Here is a 9,303-nt window from a genome sequence, read left to right as displayed (position 1 = left end):
GGGGGTCGCGGCGGCGGCCGGAGAGGGTGTGCGGCCGTCGGGCCGGGTGTAGGGCTGCGGGGCAGCCCGCGGCGGCCGCCCCCACAGCGTCGGGGGGAGCTGCTGGGCCCCGCCGTGCCGGGACGCGCTTCCCAGGCGAGACCTGCGGGGGCGCTTCGGAAGGGGCGCTTTGGAGAGGGGCTGTGGAAGACGGTTGGTTGGTTGGTTGCTGGCCCGCCGTGCCTCCTGGCGCTGAGAGCGAAGCTGTGGTTGCTCAGTGAGGGGCACCCTCGGGAGCGTACTTCGGTGAAAGAAAGTAAGCCTTAAACAGAGGGACGGTTCTTGGAGGGGACGGATGCTGACCGGCTTTTGAATAAATGCCCTTGGTGCTGCTTTGGTCTGCGGGAGGGATGGGTGAGCTGCTGGCTTCTTCCTATTGGCTTTGTTCTGAAGGGTCTTATTTCGGTATCTTAACCTGTTGCTGGCTCTGCCTTGATGGAGCACACTACGGATAGCATTTCTGAGAGCCTACCAGGCGTTTAGGCAGCCGTGCTTCTTCTTGAACAGATCCTTCTTTTTAGTTTGCATCCTAAGGTCAAATTAACCGATGCAAAAAAAGTAACAGCCTTGCACGTGTGCGTCAAACATTAGTATATGAAAATGAGGCAAACCTTTTGTAGGTCAATTGTTTGTGCAAGTAGAGAGACCTACCCCATCTGCCCAAGAAGCCCAACAGAAAGGGTAATAACTGTGCAAACAAATTAAGTATTCACAATCCAATGCAGTAGTGCCCTCCTCTTCTTGGGTTTGAAAAAGATTAGTCCTTCTGCTTAGTGCAGGGAGCTGCTGTGAGGGAATTCTTCTGAACGTGAACAAGTTGTCCACAGACACTGGAGGCTCTTACTTGAGGCTTGAGGAGGAGAGAAAAATCATTCTCACCATGGCCCAAAGTCTAATCAAAGTCTAATAGTTGGAGGAGCTTAAGGAAAATGGTAGATGGGACGGAGCCTTTTTAACTTTGTAGTGAATTCTTTGCAGTTACCATTCAGGAGGAAGAAACGGAGTAATTAGACTGGAAAAAAAAATTGGAGCAAAGTGGCTTATTTATAATGACAGTGCAAAAAAGCAAGTGGCTTGGTCCTGTGACCTTCTTTATGTTTTTGTGAGAAATGCTAAGAATAAACAAGTGGATCTGAAAGTTTTTAACCATCATCCAAATTATAACTGTGGCATAGTAGAGACCGGTTTGTGTGATTACCGTGGCTGGAGTATTAATACAGTAGCATGAAACTTGTGAGGAATAAGAGGCAGGAGAAGAAGAAGAGATGTTGCCTTCTATGTCATGGATTTGTATGCTTGCTTTGAGACTGAAGGAGGATCTTTCTAAGCAATTTGAGTGATTGTTAAAAAGGAAGAAAACTGGGCACTACCATTTATATTCCAGGCTGCCTGGCAGTAAACCCGAGCAGAATCATCCAGTGCGCAGCAGTGGGAGATTATAGCTGCCCAGCCATCCCTCATTATAGGAGTACTGGTGGTACAGGAAGTTGGTGGAACATGTTACTGACTTTTCTTGGTACAGAAGGTGATGACAGCCACAGGAGGGGAAGCTCTGCTAGACTTGATTGTAGCTGACAGGTATAGCTTTTTGAGAATATTAATGTAAAGGGCAATTTGGATGGTAGTGGTTGTCAGTCTGTGATCCTTAGGCTGTTGTTTCTGTTTTGCTGGTTTTATGCTTCCCTTAAGCAAAGACAGGTTTCAGTAAACTCAGTGAATTGATAGCCATCATCTCGCAGGAGAAAAGCCTAGAGAAGAGAAAACAGAGTGTGTGCCTTGAGAAAGGAAAGAATACAAACAACTAATCTTAACTTCAAGCTCTAGGAAAATTCTGGAATGCATAAACAATCTGTTAGCATGTGGAAGGTAACAGGCTTGCTATTTGTCCCCTAGATGGATTTGTCAAGGACCAATACAATTTCTTCTACAACAGCATAACAGCTTTTGTGGGGAGGGAGGAAAAAGAAGCGATCATATGTACTGGGGATCTTTAAGAACAGCTCTAGGCAGGTCAGTCCAGCTTGGTACGAGAGAATAGTTTAGAGGATCTTTCAAGTTCCTTTCCAGACTGTTTTTCTGATTCTATGATTATAAATCTTCACCCAAAGCCCACTGAAATGATTCATTAACTCAGCTTTGAATTATGCTCTGCAGCAGATGAAAAAGGAAGGGGAAAATTCTTCTTTCCATGTTAAAGCTGAGTGCTGTAGCAGTGTTTTCAGGTTGCCTTGGCAAGTGGCCAAGTAGAAGAACCCTAACTTAATGTCTGGTCAAGGGTTGGCCAATTCACTACACTTCATTAGTCAGCACAGCCTATGACTGCAGTAGAATGGTTCCTTTCTCAATTTTTGCTTTCTTACATGTATCTTTGCCTGGGACCTATGACATACAAGGTTATTTGGTTATTCCTCCCGCCGCACACACATGCAGAGCAGCACTGTAACCTCATTACAGGTCTCAGAGAGTTGGATAATTACCAGTCTCTCATGACCAGAGCTTTCGTCAGTCTTTCCATTTGAAATTGTATAGGCCAGCTGTGACCTGTGGGGGTCATCTACCAGTGTAATGTGTAGTATCTCAGGAATCAGTATCTCTAATTCTGTGCAGGGTCCAGGCCTTTGACCTTCTCAAACAGCTGCAGAAACAGTGATCAACTCTGATCTGATTTCCTCAGCTTTTAGCACCAGTTCCATGGTTTATGTTATCTTTGTTGCTTTTTGCAGGTTCATATAGGTCCTGGCTGATTTGGGATTAGTGATGTCAGCAGGTCCTGTGAAGACAGACGACATCAAGTTGGGCAGTAGTGTTGATCTGCTGGAGGGCAGGAAGGCTCTACAGAGGGATCTGAACAGGCTGGATTGATGGGCTGAGGCCAATTGCATGAGGTTCAACAAGGCTCGGTGTCAGGTCCTGTACTCGGGTCACAACAACCCCATGCAGCGCTACAGGCTTGGGGAAGAGTGGCTGGAAGGAAAGCTGCCCAGTGGAAAAGGACCTGGGGGTGTTGGTCAACAGCTGGCTCAATATGAGCTGGCAGTGTGCCCAGGTGGCCAAGAAGGCCAACCGCATCCTGGCCTGTGTCAGAAATCGTGTGCCAGCAGGACTAGGGCAGGGATCATCCCCCTGTACCCGGCACTGGTGAGGCCGCACCTTGAGTACTGTGTTCAGTTTTGGGCCCCTCACTACAAGAAAGACATTGGGGTGCTGGAGCGTGTCCAGAGAAGGGCAACGAAGCCAGTGAAGCATCTAGAGCACAAGTCTTATGAGGAGCGACTGAGGGAACTGGGGTTGTTTAGTCTGGAGAAGAGGAGGCTAAGGGAGACCTCATCACTCTCTACGACTACCTGAAAGGAGGTTGTAGCGAGATGGGGGTTGGTCTCTTCTCCCAAGCATCAAGCAATAGGATGAGAGGAAATGGCTTCAGGTTGCACCAGGGGAGGTTTAGATTGGGTATTAGGAGAAATTTCTTCACCCAAACGGTTGTCAAGCACTGGAACACGCTGCCCAGGGAAGTGGTTGAGTCACCATCTGTGGAGGTATTTAAAAGATGTGTAGATGTGGCACTTAGGGACATGGTTTGGTGGTGGACTTGGCAGTGTTAAGTATACAGTTGGACTTGATGATCTTAAAGGTCTTTTCCAACCTAAACAATTCCATGATTCTACGAAACAGATATGTGACTAAGGCTCTTAGTAAGTAAATTCTTGTCAGATCTTTGCCAGTATTTTGTTTTACCCAAAACTGAAGCGTTAACCTTGTGCATCAAGATTGCACAAGGATTAAACGCATGCAAAAATTGGACACCTCATTCCTTTCCTTCTTGTCCTAGCAGATTTGCCTATAGCAACTTGTCAACAGCTACTGCAGTAAGCACCGTTCTATTCATAAGGCTAAGCAGTACCGGGGGCACTATATCATCACTTTAGTACTTAAACTCACTCAAACACAAGCTTGTGAGAACTGTTACCATTTACACATGGAGGCACAGAGTTGCCCAAACTCAGCAAGGAAATCAGTTTGCATGCAAATTCTTTGAGTCCAGAGCTATGCAGTCACATCCATGTGATCACACTCTTTTCCTAGCATCTAAAGAGAGTTGCTCCTCACCAACTGGTTGGAGGGTGTCATCCCTGCAACATATATGAGTGGGCTGTCAGTTCAAATGAGCTGAGGGAAACATTCAGTAAAGTAGTCTGTCATGGTCAAGTATCAATCAGTTACTTTACAGAACCAAAGCCAATGTTATTGCAGAGCTGCAGTTCCTTTTTACTGTTTCCTATTAAGATAGAACTTGCACTCTGACTCCGGAGTGAACCATCTTCCTCTGCTTTTGTTTTTGGAGGTGAATGCTGCTCTGCCTGATGTGCATTGAGACCGAAGAGAACAGCTGTATGCAAGGTGATCAGGCATCAGGTTTGCATTGCCTGTTTCATCATTATTTCATCCTCATGGAGATTGTGTGGTTTTGACTGTCATGCTGAGAATCATCAGCGAAAGAAAGCAACTGCTTTTACAGCAGTCGTAGGAACTCTCTCTCCCTCCCGGTACGTTACTGGCAGCACGACCAGTATAGCTTTGTACAGTTCCTCCCCTCACCGCACCACCTCACTGCTCTGGAATACTGCTCTGCTTTGCTTTTCATGTTTGTTTTATCATTCATGACTCTGGATCCTCTGGTCCTTGCAGTGCAGATTACAATCCAACTGCCTCTAATGGAAAGTACTAGCACCAAACCTCATGTTCTTGGAATTCATTGAAGCCATCGCAGTCCATCATCTTTGTATTGCTTTCAGGCTGTGAAGGACTTGATACAGTGCATGAAAGTTTTCCTCTTAACGCATTAAGAACTCATTCAGCAGATTTGGACACATGGCAGGCCACATCTATGTTATGTGTGTGAGGTGCACACAGGATCCTCTGTGAAACAAGAAATCCATTAACCATCCTCATTAGTGCTGTTTTCTCATTAGTTATTCCTCTCTCTGGTGGCAGGAAGATCCCTACAGTATCTGCAGGAGGATAGTTTCAGTTTCCTCTTCTGTTCAAATCAAGAGCAAGGCACAGTCTTTTCCATTACTGGGGAGCCCTTTTAAACAAGACGAGAGCACAAATCATTAGTTTCCCTCTGAAATGACTGTGTATCATGGTATTAAAGAAAGTAGCAGTTCCAGTGATCTGCTAGGCATTTCTTCTCTATATCTGTGACTGCCACAGCCAACGAAGAGTGGGTTTGACCAAGCAAGTATTTTGCTTGCAGTATGTGCTGATTTACTTAGTTGTACCTTATTTTGTGTAGTACTGATGTTATGAAGGTTATAGCACACTGGTGCTTCTGCTGCTTTTTTCAGGATTAGATCCCTACAACCCTTCTTAAGTCAAAACCAGGGCATGTTACTGCAGATGCTGATGCTCTGACAGCTAAGCCTGGGTCGTTTGTAAGGAGTACTATAAGAGTACTACTGCAGGAGGCAGCACAGAGGAGGGCTGTGCAAACACTTCTCTGCCTGGGCTAATATTTACAGCGCCACACTCTGCTCTTTACAGGGCTAGAGACAGACAGAAGACACTCACACTCATATTAACACCTGTACACTACAGAAATATTAACCTAATGCAAACAGCCCAGCAGAAGTTAATGTCTACATTCATAGAAAACCAAACAAAAACCTATTTCACTTCTTAGCATGAGTGCTAGTGCCCTAAACAGCTCTGGCTGTTCATTGCAAAAGAAGGTTCAGGGGTTTGACATCCATAGCAGCTACCCATAGTTTTCTGCTTCAGTACCTGTGGTATTTGGCCACTTCCTGGCTCAGATAGTTTTGTTCTTTTGTTCCTATGAATAAAGCATTCAAAGCTGCTCTTGTATTTTAGCCTCAGCATGGTTCACAGCAGGAAGATCAGACATTTAGGTGTCTGTCTGGATAGGTACAAAGTCATATAGCTTAATGGATAGACTGTATCTTTGGTGAGAATAACTGTCTGTAAGTCATCCTACAGGAAAAAGGAACTAGTAAATTTACAATGACAACAATTTAGGGTGAGCAATTGACATGCTGAACAACAGAGCTTCAATCCAGAGGGACTTTGGGAAATGAGAGGACTGGGTCAAGAGGCACCTCGTGAAGTTTAGCAAGGAGAGTGGAGTTCTGTAACAAGGCAGTGACCCCATGCATCTATTCTGGCTGGGGACTGATTGGCTGAGGAGCAGCCCCACTGAAAGGACCTGGAAGTTGCCGTGGGTACCATTAAGTTCTGACCCTGAATAAGATAACCCACACCCCACACTGTATTAAGAAGAACATGGCCAGAGACTGCAGGAAGTTGTTCCTGTCTACTTAGCAGTGGTGTGGCCACACCTGGACTGCTGTGCACAGTTCCCTACCCCTGAAGTTCAAGAGGGATGTGGAGGAACTAGACAGGGTCCGGTGGAGGGCTGCCAAGGTGGTAGTATGAGAACTACAAAGAGGTTAACAGAGCTGGGCTTGTTTGCTTGGCAAAGAGGAGTTTCAGAGGCGATCTATTATCAGCCTACAGCTACTTGAAGGTGAGTTGCAAAGGTGACAAACCCAAACTCATGTTGGCAATGGTAGGTGATATATGAAGTGATGATGGCCACAAATTCTAGCTTGGGTTTTTCAGGCTGGATACTATGAAAAACTTTTTCACTAACAAGTTGGTGCAGTGCTAGAACAGGTTATCCAGAGAGGTGTTGGAGTCTGTATCCAAACTTGTAGAAAAAGCCACAGATGACTTGCTCTTGTGTTGGTGGTAGTACTGCCTAGCACACAGGTTTTGGATTAGAGACCCTGTAGATGCCTTCCCACCAACTAGTCAAGGCAATGGTTAGTGTGCGCATGCTTGGATGACAGATTCAGAAGCAATCCAAGTCATGAGCAGCTCAGAAGAAAAATTATTTGTAAAAGGAAAGCCAAAATATTTCTTCAAGAGAAGAAAGGAGGAGCTACTTAGAACAGCATTGCTCTACTACCTTAAGTCTAAAGTTTTTCAGAGACAAGAACATAGAAGAGGTAAGTAGCTTTAATAATGCATTACACTAGATTTTGATTCAAAGGCAAAATTCAGTGATGCGCTGTGAGCCCATTGTTCTGATCCTGGTATATCCATGATGCATATTGTCAGAGCAGCTACTTGCTCTCTCCTTGTCTTAAGTGAAGCTAAATTAGCATGCAGGACAGAGGATCTGGCAGTGGCAAGACAGACCCAGGCCTTAGGGGTAGCAGCTGTTCAGAGGCATGTAGTACATGATAACAGACAGAAAAATAATGGAACCGAAAACAAGATTTTACTGTTCCTGTAGGTTGGCAAGGTACTTAAACAGGTATAAGAGTAATCAAATTACAGAACTGTATTAGATTATTTCCCCTTGATTCAGTAGCAGCCCTACAGCTGCCTTCTGCAGTGAAATGGACTGGGTTTCCATTCATTCAAGCCAGGAGACAGGGGATTTCAAGGCACATTAGGCAGCAAAAATCAGTGGTCCTACCCTGCTGCCACCTTCACTACCTTTCAGTGCTGTGGAAGACAGAACCGGAGGCAGCAGGCTCCAGCTGCTTGCAGTAGGTTTTTATTTTAATCACTCCTGTACATTTTCTCCTCTTTGGTTGTAAAAGAGATGGGCACATGGCAGGGCACCAGCGCAGGGGCTGTTTACTTTGCATCTTATCAGCAGCATTAGGTGCTTTAGAGACTACCAGGAAAGACCCAGGTACGAGCCGCTCCCACATGGCAGGACTTTGTACCACAGCATAGAGCTGCTGTGTCCAGATGGACAAGGCTTTCTCTACTAGTTCTGCCCCTGGCAACAAGGTTTTTAGGATTTCCAATTTCTTTGTCTGTTCTCAGAAAAAAAACTCTCTTCCCTTCTATCCCTCCTGTTCTTTTTAAGCATCCAACAAAGTACTTGCCTTAAGAGCTATCATGAAGATGCTGTTGGCAGTCCAGGAGGATACCTCACTGCGCTCAGAGAGGCTTTAACTGAGGTTTTTATACAGAGGTGAAGGTCAGTCAGCATAAATGTAAAAGGAGACTCCACGTGCCATATGCAATTGTGCTTCAGAACACTGAGGCTGTTTGGCTAATAGGTGAGAAGGTGAGGCCTGCCTCTGAGATTTTGCGTGCAAGCCAAATAGGTAAGCTGTCTGATTAATTTTTTTTATTTTTTTTTTAGTAGCACCATATAGACACTGTTGTGGTGTTGGTTGTTTTTTTTTTTCATTTTAACTAACTCATGCTGAAGGGAAGCTGTGCCAATAGCTAGGGCACCATCCATGCACCTCTTTTACCCCAACGATCTAGATCATTTGTAATAAAACAGAATGTGTTCTAGCTAGATTCCCAGGACCCTGCTCAGTTGTAGGTTGCGTGGTTGGGGAGGCAGGATAGCTGGGAGTAACACAAAGGAGTACAGCACCATCACTTCTTGATGAACACATATACACAGGGGCTACTGTACTGGAGTCTGTAGCCCACCTAATGCCCTGGGGCAAAAAAAAATCCCCTCATGCAGGCCTAAGAAGGCTCAGGAACATTAGATATTCTGCAGGGCTCTGCAGTTTCTGTTTGTGGCATCTCTCGGGAGAGGCCTGTCCTAGTCCCCTTTTCCTAGGAGCGAGGTGTGCTGGAAGAGCAGTTGGCTGCGCCAGACTGTGGCTGTGGTCCCTGGTGGTGCTGCAGGAGTGCCACCTCGTGGGTCCCGTCCTCACACCATGCCCAGAAGCCCTGGACAGAGCCCCGCTGGGTGCACGGCAGGGCTGCACTGTCGGTCACCCAGGCCCTTATAGACGAGCGTGCACAGAGTGGTGTCTAGAAAACTGCTAGGGAACAGTGCTGTGTTTACTTCTACCATCTCCAGAGGATGTGCAGAAAAGGTGACACTCTTTTCCTAAGAGAGCATGATCTTCAGGCTGTCTTCCTCTCAGGTGGGTTTTGTTAGATAAGAGCTGATAAATGAATATGGATGCATCTTCTGAGAATCATAGCCTTCAAAAGTATTACTTCATAGGGCAGGAGAAAGTTAAAACATACATGGTAGACTGCAATTCATTTTATTCTGGCACCTAACAATTCTAACAGAAAAGCAGTATTTGCTTTTTTAACTCTACTGTCATCACCCCCATTTCATGCCTTTTTTAATTGTCAGGAGCTCTGTGGTGACAGGTAACTTAGCTGTAAAGCAGAACATACAAGCTCATTGTGTATGAAGATTAACTCTCAATTAGCATCACTGTTCCTTTACCTTGGTAA

This window comes from Buteo buteo, chromosome 24 (genome assembly GCF_964188355.1).
Source record: "Buteo buteo chromosome 24, bButBut1.hap1.1, whole genome shotgun sequence".
Lineage (NCBI taxonomy): Eukaryota > Metazoa > Chordata > Aves > Accipitriformes > Accipitridae > Buteo > Buteo buteo.
The sequence above is the reverse complement of the archived record's forward strand: the minus strand, read 5'-3'. Positions refer to the sequence as shown.